The 12,464-nt window shown below is 42.7% G+C and overlaps 1 long non-coding RNA gene across 1 annotated transcript in view; it reads right to left on the bottom strand.

The window, feature by feature from the left end:
* Positions 1–12,464, bottom strand: part of LOC146821576 (uncharacterized) — a 219,888-nt gene that overhangs the window by 206,230 nt on the left and 1,194 nt on the right. The gene's annotated exons all lie outside the window — the stretch shown is intronic.

Raw genomic sequence — 12,464 nt, forward strand, 5'->3', positions numbered from 1 at the left:
CCCTCAAGAGCAAATGGGGAAGACTCAAGCCTTCTCTACCTTGGTATTTGAAATTGCAATATGAAAAAAGAATTGTATTAGAAAGCTTGCGACGTAATGGAGACAAGCACCCTCTCCATTCAGTCTAACTAAGTTACGATCTGCGAGGAAAGATTACAAATACCATATTTTTAAAGCCAAGGCATCACATATTAGAGCCCTCCTGGATACTGCCAAAAATAGAAAGAAATGACTATATGAGGTAATCAAACATGCCAACAACCCTTCCCCCAACCTCCACCCAAGTCCACAAATACACTTTGGAACACCTTTGTGGAGTTCTTCAGCAAAAAAGTAAAAGATATAAGCATCTCCCTCCCTAACACCCTGCTCAATATAGCGGAGGAGAAGCTGCCCTGCAAGACACTGCAGACATGGTCCTCTTTCTCCCCAATCTCAGAGGCAGATCTACCACTAATTATCCGGAGGGAAACCCACAAACCATCCTTATGAAGCCATTCCTGGCTCCATCAGTAAGTCATTAAACCAACTGCTACGCCCCCAAAGACTACCAAAGACTCCTTAAACAGGGCTTGTTCCTAGACCTTCTAAAAGTGGATCAAATCTCTCCTCTTCTAAAAAAACAATCATTGGATCCTAGCGACTTTAATAAGAACAACTTTCGTCAAGTCTCCAACCTGCCAGGTACGGTGGTTAAAATTAGCGTAGACTCCCAAACAGCATCCTGGACGCACTTCAATCTGGTTTCGTCAGTGCCACAACACAGAGATTGCAGTTCTAAAGATTGTCGATGATGTTCTCCACATCCTTGATACTGGAAATTTCTGACTTCTTGTTCTCCTCGACCACTCTGATGCATTTTATACAGTCAACCACCAGGCTTTGTTAGTCACACTGAAGCAGCGAATGGGATGTTAAGTGTACTCCTGAATGGGTTCACCTCCTACCTACCAAACCGCTCCTAAATAGTTAAAATCAGCGCCACGGTCTTGAAGCCAGTTAGCTTGCCACAAGGTGCCCTCCAGGGAGTGATCCTTTTCCCCACCCTTTTCAACCTCTATCTCGAACCCCTCTGTTTGATCCTCATGAACTCTGCGGAATCCTCTTCTTCCTGTGAACTGAAAACACACAAGTCTACCTGAAGGCCCCCCCCCCCCGATTATTTCATCCTTTTATTTAACACAAGAATTCAATCATAGATGACATATCACTCTCTGAAACTACACCCAATGAAAATAGAAAAATTCTTCATATAGAACTCCAAAGAAAGCTAACTCATTGGTTCAAAACTGAATGAAACTACTCCCTGCCCTCGAGGGCCATTCCGCCATTGTTCAGAATGCCAAGTCACTTGGTTTCACCTTCAACAAAGATTTAAACATCCTGAGTCATAGCACAGCTATGGCTAAGAGTGCTTGGTTTCAGCTAAGACTGCCACGAGAAATCAGACACCTCATCTGAGAACAAGACCTAAAATGAGTTGTTCAGGTGCTCAGTCTTTCTAGACATGACTCGAAATCGCACACCCTTCTGGCATCCCCAAAGTCCATCTCAGATCGCTCAAAGCAGTCCTCCATGCTACAGACAGCTTTGTGACCAGTCACAAAAAAAATTACCACTTTGCTCCAATTGTATGTTCCCTTCAATCTCTTCCAATAGAGGCATGAGCCCAATTCAAAACTGCCTGCACCACGCTCAAAGCACATCACTCATCTTCATCCTCATACACAACTGAGAAACTGAACATTTCAGGTGTGAAGCAGGAATCAAGAAACGCTCAATTTCTTCTCCTCGAACCACCCTTCTTAATTCGGTTGCGTTGTATGAACCAATACTTCTCTGGAAGCGCCACAAGAATTTGGAACGCCTTCCCCCTCCAACCACGTCCAACCCCTGACCACGTCATGACACCTTTAAAAAAAGATCTCAAACTGCTCTTCGAAAGACACTTGGATGAACTCCTCTTGCCTCCCCCTGCTCGCTGAAGGTTCCCCCTGCACCAACTTTTGATGAACCTCACTTTGTAAAGTACCATTGCCATTTACTTATATTGACTGCTTTTCATTCTACTTTCATTGCATCTTTGTGTCAATTACATTGTGATTCATGTGTTGGTTCTATTTCAAAGAGCACTGACGCCTCTGAACCAAGTCCATGCTATATAAAATCACAAAAATAAATAAAAATATGTCCTGCACGCTAATATTTAGGAGAGATTTAGAAAACAAGAAATTGGGGGATTTAACTTCACCCATTAATTTACAATGAGGTGGGTTGGGGGCGTTGGGGGGGGGAGTTTTAAGCAGCCGTTGTTTTTTGTTTTACAAAATCAGCATCTTCAGGGGCCTGTATTGGGAGTGATGCCGTCGGCCGATCAGAAGCAACAGAAAACCGGAGACGGACGACTGGAGGATTGGGAACCCATCAAGATTGCAATGAGGAGGGTTTACCCCCAACAGTAAAGAAGAAATAAGAAACACAAGAAGTGCCACGGTCCCTGGATTATTATACCAGTACAAGATACACGATTGCACTCATGAATGTCCTACACAGAACCTCCCAGCCCTGAGGAAGACCTTCCGAAAATCCTCACGGTCCCCACACGATGGTCGAAATGCGTCAGCACCCCCCTCACTGAGGCCAAGGGTCTCCCTGTTTGGAATTGTACAGACCTTAAAAGATATCTAACCAAAGCTGGATTTAGACAGCTTAGACTCGGACTTCGACAGGTTCTCCCTGACCTCATCACATTGGACCTAGGAATGATCACAGTATCGAGGATGTATAAACTAACAAGACCCGATGCTTTATAAATATAGTAGGACTACTAAAATTAACTAGATGAAGATCTATGTGATGTATGTAATGTATGTCATGTTCTGATGGCATTATATATAGAGTTTTATGTAAATTGTCTGTTGAAAAAAGTTTTCATTATGTTTGTATAACAGATTTTCTGTCTTGAAAAAGAAAACCAACAAAAAGAAAAAACAAACAAATATATCCTTTTTGATAAGATGAACCCTGTGTTTTGGTTTTCTAAGACCAATGTATGTATGATGGCTCTAACCCTTTTGCACAAAACTAAAATGTATTAAATGAAGTTGACTAACTAAAACTTACCTGCAGGTGTGAGTAGATGGCCTGAGGTACTAAAAAGAATAGGGTATTGATGGTCCAAGAAGCAAATGCTCATTGTTTTGCTTAACCGATTCCAGCCTCTTTGGTCGTTAACAGAATCACTACTCTTTCTTTGAACCGCATGTGTGCTACATCATCACATTTAAGAACTCTCTGTGTTACTGCTGCCAAATGTTAAATAAATTCCGTCAAAGCAACATCACTAAAGGGCATATTTATAAGCCCCTTGTGCTGCTGTAGTGTCACTTTTTTGTGACGCTCTGGCAGGGCAAACCACAAAATCATATTTATGGGGCTACGCAAAGCCACTTTGCATGGCTTTGAATAGCCTCATTGATATGGAGTAAGGCAAGGCAGTCCAAATCACTGTGTTGACTTACTCTGCACTAGGGAGGCGTTCCATGGGCGATGAGGTGGGTGTTTCCACGTAGCACCCATGGATTTTGACACTTCCCCAGATTTACAAGACCATATAAACCTGGGGATGAGCCAAAACCTTACACCTCCCCAGGAGAGGTGCAACGAGGAGAAAGAACTTTATTTCTCCTCGTTTTTAGGTCTCGCCTGAGCTAGCGCATGCGCTGCTCGGCGAGACATTTAGTAAGCGGCTTTTCAAAGCGCTTCCAAATGCTTTTGCCGGCCACCAGCTTGCGGTTACACGCACAAGCGCGTGCGCCTCGCTCCGCCTCTGCCGTCACTGCTGAGCGTGTATCCTTCGCGTGCTTAGCAGAGAACGCGTCATCGCGATCACTTTTACTTTTGCCGTCGCGCGTGCGCCTGCTTTCACATTTGCCGTCGTGTCTTCCACTAATGTTCTAATGCTTTAGCACAGTCCAGTGCTTGTTTTATTGGCAATTCAAGGTGCGCCAGCTAAACAACACTCAAAAGCATATTTTTAAATCTTTCTTTTACACCAGCAGTTTTTTGATTTTCGATACTCAACACGGACCTCCATTTAAAATATAAAAGCTCTGTGTAATTTTCACTGTGGGTGATGAGCACTTATTACCGGCGCTGCTCAGTTGCAATTGGTTCAGTGAGTATTCTTTTACTTTTGCCGTCGCGCGTGCGCCTGCTTTCACATTTGCCGTCGTGTCTTCCTCTGATGTTCTAATGCTTTAGCACAGTCCAGTGCTTGTTTTATTGGCAATTCAAGGTGCGCCAGCTAAACAACACTCAAAAGCATATTTTTAAATCTTTCTTTTACACCGGCAGTTTGTTTTCGATTTTCGATACTCAACGAGAACCTCCATTTAAAATATAAAAGCGTTGTATAATTTTCACCGTGGGTGATGAGCACTTATTACCGGCGCTGCTCAGTTGCAATTGGTTCAGTGAGTATTTCCTTTGGTAAATGAAGAGCATCGCATCCTGTCAGGAACATAATCACACTGTCAGGGACTCATTACCTGGCGCGTGCTTCCAAAATTTACTCTGCTAACGGAGGCGATTAGTGCATTTATATGTTCTGCTCTCACAACTGCCTTATTTCAATCAGATTCACGGAGGATCAGACGCAGGTATGAATTGCGTCTTTTACTCCTTCTTGCCCAGTCCACTGGAGGAACCCATGGAATTAATGGTGGCAAAAGCTCCTAACTGCATTAGACCAGCTGCTTTGGCTCAGAAAGCACATCCCCAATAACAAACATTGTAAACAGTTAGAATAGTAATATTATTTGTTGTTTCAAAAATGTTAGACGTCATTGTAATTTGGAAAGAAAAAAAATATAAATATAGTCTTTTCTTTTCAAATATATATATATATATATATATATATATATATATATATATATATATATAGTAAAATTTATGTCACGTGAAAAACACTGACGTTTTTAAGTGTCCATGACTAACATAAGGAACTGAAGAATGGGGTCTCCTTTCAGACTCTTTCGTGACCTCTCTATTTCAATCCAGTGCAAGTCCACAAGCTTCAAAGCAGACAGAGTCTCTAGAGCTTGCAAAAATATTTACATAGTCAACATCACTTTGTCTAGTGTTTTTTTTTTTGAAAAACCTTTATTGACATTGCAACCAAAGACAAGTATGGGCCTACAACCCTCGGGGCCGGCCGCTAAGCAGTTAAAGTAACAGCAAGCAAATCTTAATCACACGCAGCAACTCGGGAAGCAGATTCTCCATGCTAGTATACTCTAGTCCAGTGAACAGCCCAAAGGGGAAACCAGGATATAAAAGGTTTTCATTTTACAATAAGGGATAGAAGGATCAGGTGCCAATCAAGTTCTCAGCAGCGAAAAATGGCAGGCAGAGTAGTGAACGTCAACAATGAACAGCAATCTATCAAGTCACTGGCGCTGAAACAGGAGGTTCAGGATGTGGAGGAATGTCACGAGCTGTTTGCGCCTGCAGTCCCCTGCCCTAGGACCCAGAAGACATCACGGAAATTGATGCACAAATAAAAACAATGATTGGCAACGAAGGAAACCTACCGTACTGACCCCAGAAAAGAAAGACAAAGAAGAATAAGAGAAGAAAAAGGAGGCCATAGGAACAAAGTAAAGGACTAAAGAAGCCCCTCCCCCAACCCCCCACCCTGCACCTCTGCAGATGACTACGGACCCCCCCCCCCGCAGTGTGCCTGTCGCCCCAGAACCAGACCCGAAATATAGAAGAAACAGAGAAAAAGGGGAAAGAGAGGAAACCCCCCCCTAACAGAGAAGGGGAGAGAGTAGTAATAAACTGGAGGAGGGCCTTCAATCATGCCCCTGGCTTCTCCCTCCCGCACAATATATTCCTCCCCAAAACAAACAATAAACAACCAAAATTCGACCATGTCTAAGAGAAATGGGGAGCATTATTCACAGACTACACTATTAGTTATGCCGTGAGAGCACACAACCCCCAAGCCCGCCCGCCTATTAAATGACAACCTCTGAAGGATCAGCCTTATCCTTGGCCACGCTTTGTGAATCCACCAATGCATACCCAGCGACCCATTATCATGTCCAAAGTTACAAGGAAGAGGAGCGTCCAAAGAAGACCAGGAAGGGACACACACATGTAGGGAGAATGTCTCTGAACACCAACACAGTCATCGTCATGGAAGATCACCTTTCCCAGTACTGCCCCAGGGCCTGCGCCGCACACAAGGTCCAGGAAGGAGGAATCAGCCAGAGCAAGCGACCGCTGCGGGAAGATCGCCCGGGTCGCCGGAGGCCACGCATGGGACAAAGTCACCACCTTCTGCTCAAGTCCAAAATCTCCGGAACAGGCCGACCCCACAGCCAGCCGACCACCCGCTGCCACAGTGTCCGAAATTTCCAGCTGTCCCTTATTCACAGCGGCGGTCACGTTACTTTCCTCCTGTGTAGGGTTCACTTTGTCTAGTGTTAATGCTAGTTTAGTTATTTTCTAATGATGTTTTAGGTATACAGGATTGCTCAGGTGCGAGTCTGACTAAAACCCTCTACATTTATCACTAGGTTTGCGCATAAACTTGGCAACTTCCTTGCAACAGCCCTGGTCACTAGAACTATGTGTTTGAACAATAAGCAGGGCCACTGAAATTATGTGGCAGGGAGCTCCAAATTATGCATCAGGGTTGACAAAATTATGCGACTAGAAAAGTAAATTATGCAGCGTAATGCAGCATAATTGATAGTATTTTTTTCATTATATTGTAATTTGTATACGTTAAAACTGTATGGGCAAATATTTCACCTTATTAGTACCAGTTTAGTAACCAAATACAGAAATAAGCAAACAAAAGATGACCAGTTCACCTTTGTGAAAGGGCATCCAGCTTCTCTACAGCACAGCTTAGAAACATTGGATAAGCCAATAGCTCTACCTAAACACTTATAAGGCCCCCCCAATGCATAGCCAATAGTTCTTGCCTTTGGGACATTATAAGTGTTTAGTTATCCAGCACAATATCCTTCATTAAACAACATCAAGTGTTGCATGGCTAATCACTTATAAGGTCCCAAAAGCGAGACCTATTGGCTATGCCAATGCTTGTTAACTCTTTCTATGCATGCTGAAAGAGGAAAAAGCCTTACAGGAATGTTTTTGTGCAGGAAGGCCCATTCCTGAACAAACACAATCCTGCCAAGAACACTTGCTTCGTTTCGTTTTGTTAACTTTATTCGACAGTAAGTCATAAAAGTATCACAAATATACATAAAACATATTACAGCCAATAAAACAAATTTATAAATAGATAAAATTGTAAAAAACAATTAAACTACATGCAATTAATGTCGAATACTTTTTTTTAAAAAATAGGGATGGAAGAAGGTTTACCATAGCTCAATTAATTATACCTGGGGCAAGCCTCCATATCCTAGTACTATTCGGATTTCATATACCTAGCGGTATTCCTTAGCTCAAATTAGCCATGCCCATTTCAGGAATTTTGCCATGGCTAATGCAATTGGAAGGCTAGGTTCAGTGCATAATATTCTTAATGCCTCCTCATGTTTCCGTAAACCAATGAGGCGGCATATTGGTTTAACCCATTTTTTTCTTGGGGCTGCATATAATGGGCAACAAGAAGTGGCTCATCGTCTCATTCTTATCCTTACATTTAGGGCATTTATCACCATCAGTCCCCGCCCATCTAGACGTAAATGCCCTAATGGGAAGGGTTCCTATCCTAAATTGAAAATAAAGCTACCGGTCTATTGGTTTCTCTATTACATCCCAATGGGGTTCCAATAATGGGTAAGATTTAAATTCGAGGAAACGCTCTGTGAGATGAGCAGAAGCATTTACAAAACACTTTTCAGAGAAAATCATCTCCCAATATATCTTCTTAATTTCTGTCTTGGAGGGGAAAACAGTGTTTGTTGGGTCATCCCACAGATCCCTCAACCCCATTCTCCCTAGAAGAGATCTAATTGATTTCAACCACTTAATTTTATGAAAGCAATCCTTCTCTATTACTTCCTTGAGACCCCTTGCATAGTGATACAGTTCCTCCGTGGTCCATAGCCTACGCCAATATAATACTGGTCGCAGCATGGCAAGATCATACACAGACTTCTTACCGAGATCACAAAACAGGGGGACCAAAGGGGTACTTTGGGGGACATAAGTAACTTTCCTCAAAAACTCATTTTCTAAAGTGGTCAGCTGCTTAACATTAGAAAACCCCCACAGCTCAGCACCATATAGAACGGAACCCAAAAGTTTCATCCCATAGATCTCTAAGACTGATCTAATCGGTTTAGTGAAAGAAGACTTAAATCTTTTAAGTAATGCGCCTGCTTGTTGTTTAAACCTTAATATACTTGTATCTAACTGCGTATTCCAGCACATATCACTCTGAAGGTTGACCCCTAAATAAGTAAAGGCTTCAACCCGCTCTAGCCGACAATTGCCCATATATATACTTCCCTTGAACCGTTTTATTTGCTTTTGGCATCTAGGTTCAGTAAGGACCATAAATTTAGTTTTTGCACTATTTATTTCTAGCCCTCGCATATCACAAAAATCCATAAAACGCTGGAGTGCCTTCTGTAGGCCACTTGGGGTTTTAGAGATTATTAGAGTGTCGTCCGCGAACATAAGGACCGGGACGCACTCTCCTGCCAACACGGGGGCATCAGTTGGAACCAGAGAGAGGTATTTGGCCACTCCGTTTATAAAAAGTGAGAACAGGGAAGGCGCCATAACGCAACCCTGTCTCACTCCCCTCCCTACCGGAAAAGCATCTGTAACTTCACCCTGCCTGCCCCATCTAACTCTTGCATAAGTATCCTCATGAAGGCGTGCAATCAAAGTTAGCAATTCCAATGGCATACCTAATTCCTCCAATACTTGCTAAAGCTTCCCTCGCGGGACAAGATCGAACGCTACCCTTAAATCTACAAATATTGCATATAATGCACCTTTGCCCAAAACCACAACACGCCAATATAAAACAATAAATGTAAAAACCTGATCTATCGTGCTAGTCCTTGGTCGGAACCCAGCTTGCAACGGGCTAAGGATATCCCCCTCTTCCATCCAGTCCTGGATCTTTCCCAGGACCAGTCGCCCCAGTATTTTTTGTAATAAATCGATCAGGCTAATAGGCCTATAGTTACTCACTAGAGACTTATCACCTTTTTTATAAATGGGCACAATTTCAGCTCCTTTCCATGTGTGAGGGACAACATCCCCTGGGCAAAAGCATTAGATAAATAGCCAATATATAATCTCCATCTCTCTTTATCACTAAGAAATAAATCCACAGGTATACAATCCATCCCTGGTGCTCGCCCTGAAATTACAGCATTCAGTGCCCTATCCACATCCCCTAAGCTAAAAACGATGCCTTCATAAAATTTAGAACCGAGAGCCGTCCCACTTAAGTTGCCTTCAGTATTAGCATACTGAGGCTTGAAAAATTCAACCCAGGAGTTTTGGGGTACGTTATTTTGAGGACTAACCGCACGCCTACCTCCTTCCCATTTATAGATATCCCAAAAAAGTGCCTGGTTCTTTGATAGACATGCGTCTTTAAGATTCAGCCACACTTGGTCATCCCAATCTCTTTTTGCCCCAGAAATTATTTTTCTATAGTTGCAACGGGCTGCTCTAATTATCTCCAAATTCCTTGTTTTTAATGCTAAGCTCAAGTCAGCCCGAGCTTCCCTACAGGATTTATTGTACCACCTCTATGGTTTTTTAGTCGCCATTATCTTAACAGTACCAGATTTACAAAAATGGGCTTTGAGATTAATGAACAGACCATTATGATCATCCTCAAATGGGCAGAACTTCATCCCAGGACATGCACCATCTCCCATCTTATCTAATACCTTATCAAGCTGAACTTTAATAGCACTTAGTATATCAGCTAGTTTGCTCACTTTGCACTACTTAAGATGACGCTCATCATTTGATAAAATAGTCTGAGGGGCGAGTAGGTCTTCACTTAAATTAACTATTCCCTCCTGGCCTAGCCTAAATGATGCTACAAGAGGGTTATGATTGCTCTCAACACGAGTCCTAACTTCCATGTCCACCAGGGTATGCCAGAGCTTCAAATGGACGAGTAAATAGTCGATATTACTTGACCTTATCCCATTGTCATACGTTTTTACTCGCTTCCTATCAGACAATGTCCGACCATTTGCAGCCCTTAATTGGTTACCTAAACAAAGCCCATTTAAATACAACGCAGCCTCAGTCCATTTAGCTGATGGCCTTGCCTCCAGTTCAGGGACACCCCATCTAATATCCTTCTCTTCCAACATATTTACATTCCCCAGACCAAGCGGTTCGAAAGTTGTATGAAAATCACCCGCGATTAATGGCAAAACCCCATCTGGCAGAGATTCAATCAGGAATTCTAAAGCCGTAAATACCTCCGTTTTTTTCCCACCGGGAACTCCTCGAGCATACACATTAATTATAACGATTTTTAGGTCACCCAACATATTAAGCCTAACAGCGATAATATCGCAGTGCCCAGGTGAAAATAATTGGATACTACAACTTAAATGCTGTTTGACCCAAATTGTCAATCCTCCCTTTGGGCGTCCCCTTTGTCCTCTCACTGCAGGGACATAAAAGTTCAGATAACCTGGGTTAAAGACTGGTTCAACAGACCAGGTCTCTTGAAAGAGACAGATATCAAAATTATTAATAAATTCTAGCCAACATGGTGAAGCAGCCTTAGTCCCATTACCAGCTAGATTCCACGATACCATTGAAATCAGGCTAGCTGTAGTCTGTGTACCCTCTTTCATTACAATCCTATCCGCAGTAGGACTCGGGTACAACATCATATGCGCAGCTATAGTTTGTGGTTCCTTAATTGGTACGTTCCGGCCTAAAGTAGAACTATGGTGTGTCATCAGATATTCAACTGTGGTTTGAGGTTCCTCAATTAATGCATCCCTAGTTATGTTGGTGCTAAAGTAAAACTTCTTATACTTAGCCGGGATCAATGAATTATCTGCCCTATGTGAACGTAGGGTTGTGCTAATACTAACATTTACCCTAGGACTTGACACTCCCTCAGCTATTCCTATACCATCAATCATTTGTCCTTCACCTTCCATTAGGTTTATCTCAAGCGGTCTTTTTGTACTACTAAAACTTGAGGACTCACCCCCTGACTCCATTTGCTGTCAGTCGCACTCCTCCAAACCTGACAAAACTGAAAACCTATTATATAGACTTAAATTCCGTGTAATCGGGTAGCTAGATCGATCATTCCATAGGGACATTTCTCTACATAGATCTTGCACAGGAGCATAAAAATAGGTTAAAGAAAGTGATTGGATCCGTGATCTGGGGTCTATTTGTGGCCAATTACAAATATGTTCAACACATCTCCTATCTCTGAAATTGACAATCACACAGTCCCCCCCAACTGTGTTTACACTTCTGCCTACCCAATTTACTCTTCTTACAGACAGAATCTCGGCCCTGTTATACACGGGCAACGGCCTATTCGCATTAAGCCAAAATGTGCACTTATTTTTTAGCTCTGCATGTGTCTCCCTCTTACCCAGCCCTAATGATGGTACCCCTGCCAATATAACCACATAGGGGGCAGATTCAGGAGGGAGTTCCACAGTAGGTAGGTTTGGTATCACATGCTCTAAGGGTTTAGTTGGTATAAAGCCCACATGAGATGCCAATTTACTTGTCCCCATACTTTTATCCTTGGCTCCCTGCTCATGTTGCCTAGCCTCAGCAACAATAGCCAGTGGGATAGTAGTACAAGTGGTCTCAGACATATTTACAACGGAGGTACTACTCCTATTTGGCGATCCATTTTGGGTGTTACCCACAGCATTTTGGCATTTGGCTATTAATATCGTCTGTTTGCTGGTTGGGTCGCTATTCCGATTACCCATCGTCTTCTGAACTGATGCTAGCGAAAGTTCAAGACATGTCAATCTAGACTCAATACGGTCCAGTCTTCCGTAAGTTGGATAAATCATCTTTTTAAGCATATCTTCCAAATTTTTCCAAAACGGGGTACCCGCCTCCTCTGGAGAATCTCTCTCAACACCTAACTTGGGGGTTATTTCTTTACTTGCTAGACAAGATGGACCAGAACAATCTTTGTTTATAACACTCTCTTTGGTTACTCGATCTTTCCCCAACTTCCTTTTTCTGCCCTTGGGTTTTGATTGTGTTAGAATTTCATCGCCCGAAGATCTGCTTTCCATAGACATACCCTTAGTTTGGTTCATCATACCCTTTTTGGCTATTAGCGCTGATCTAGTTTTAATAATAGGAGAGGTCAAAGAGTTCTGGGAGGTATTTTTATTATTCTTCCCCGAAATAACAATAAGCTGTTGGTCCGCAACCACGACAACTGGGCTACTAGTAGCTTCATCCGGAGGGCA

Source organism: Triturus cristatus, chromosome 6, assembly GCF_964204655.1.
Source record: "Triturus cristatus chromosome 6, aTriCri1.1, whole genome shotgun sequence".
Taxonomy (NCBI): Eukaryota; Metazoa; Chordata; class Amphibia; order Caudata; family Salamandridae; genus Triturus; species Triturus cristatus.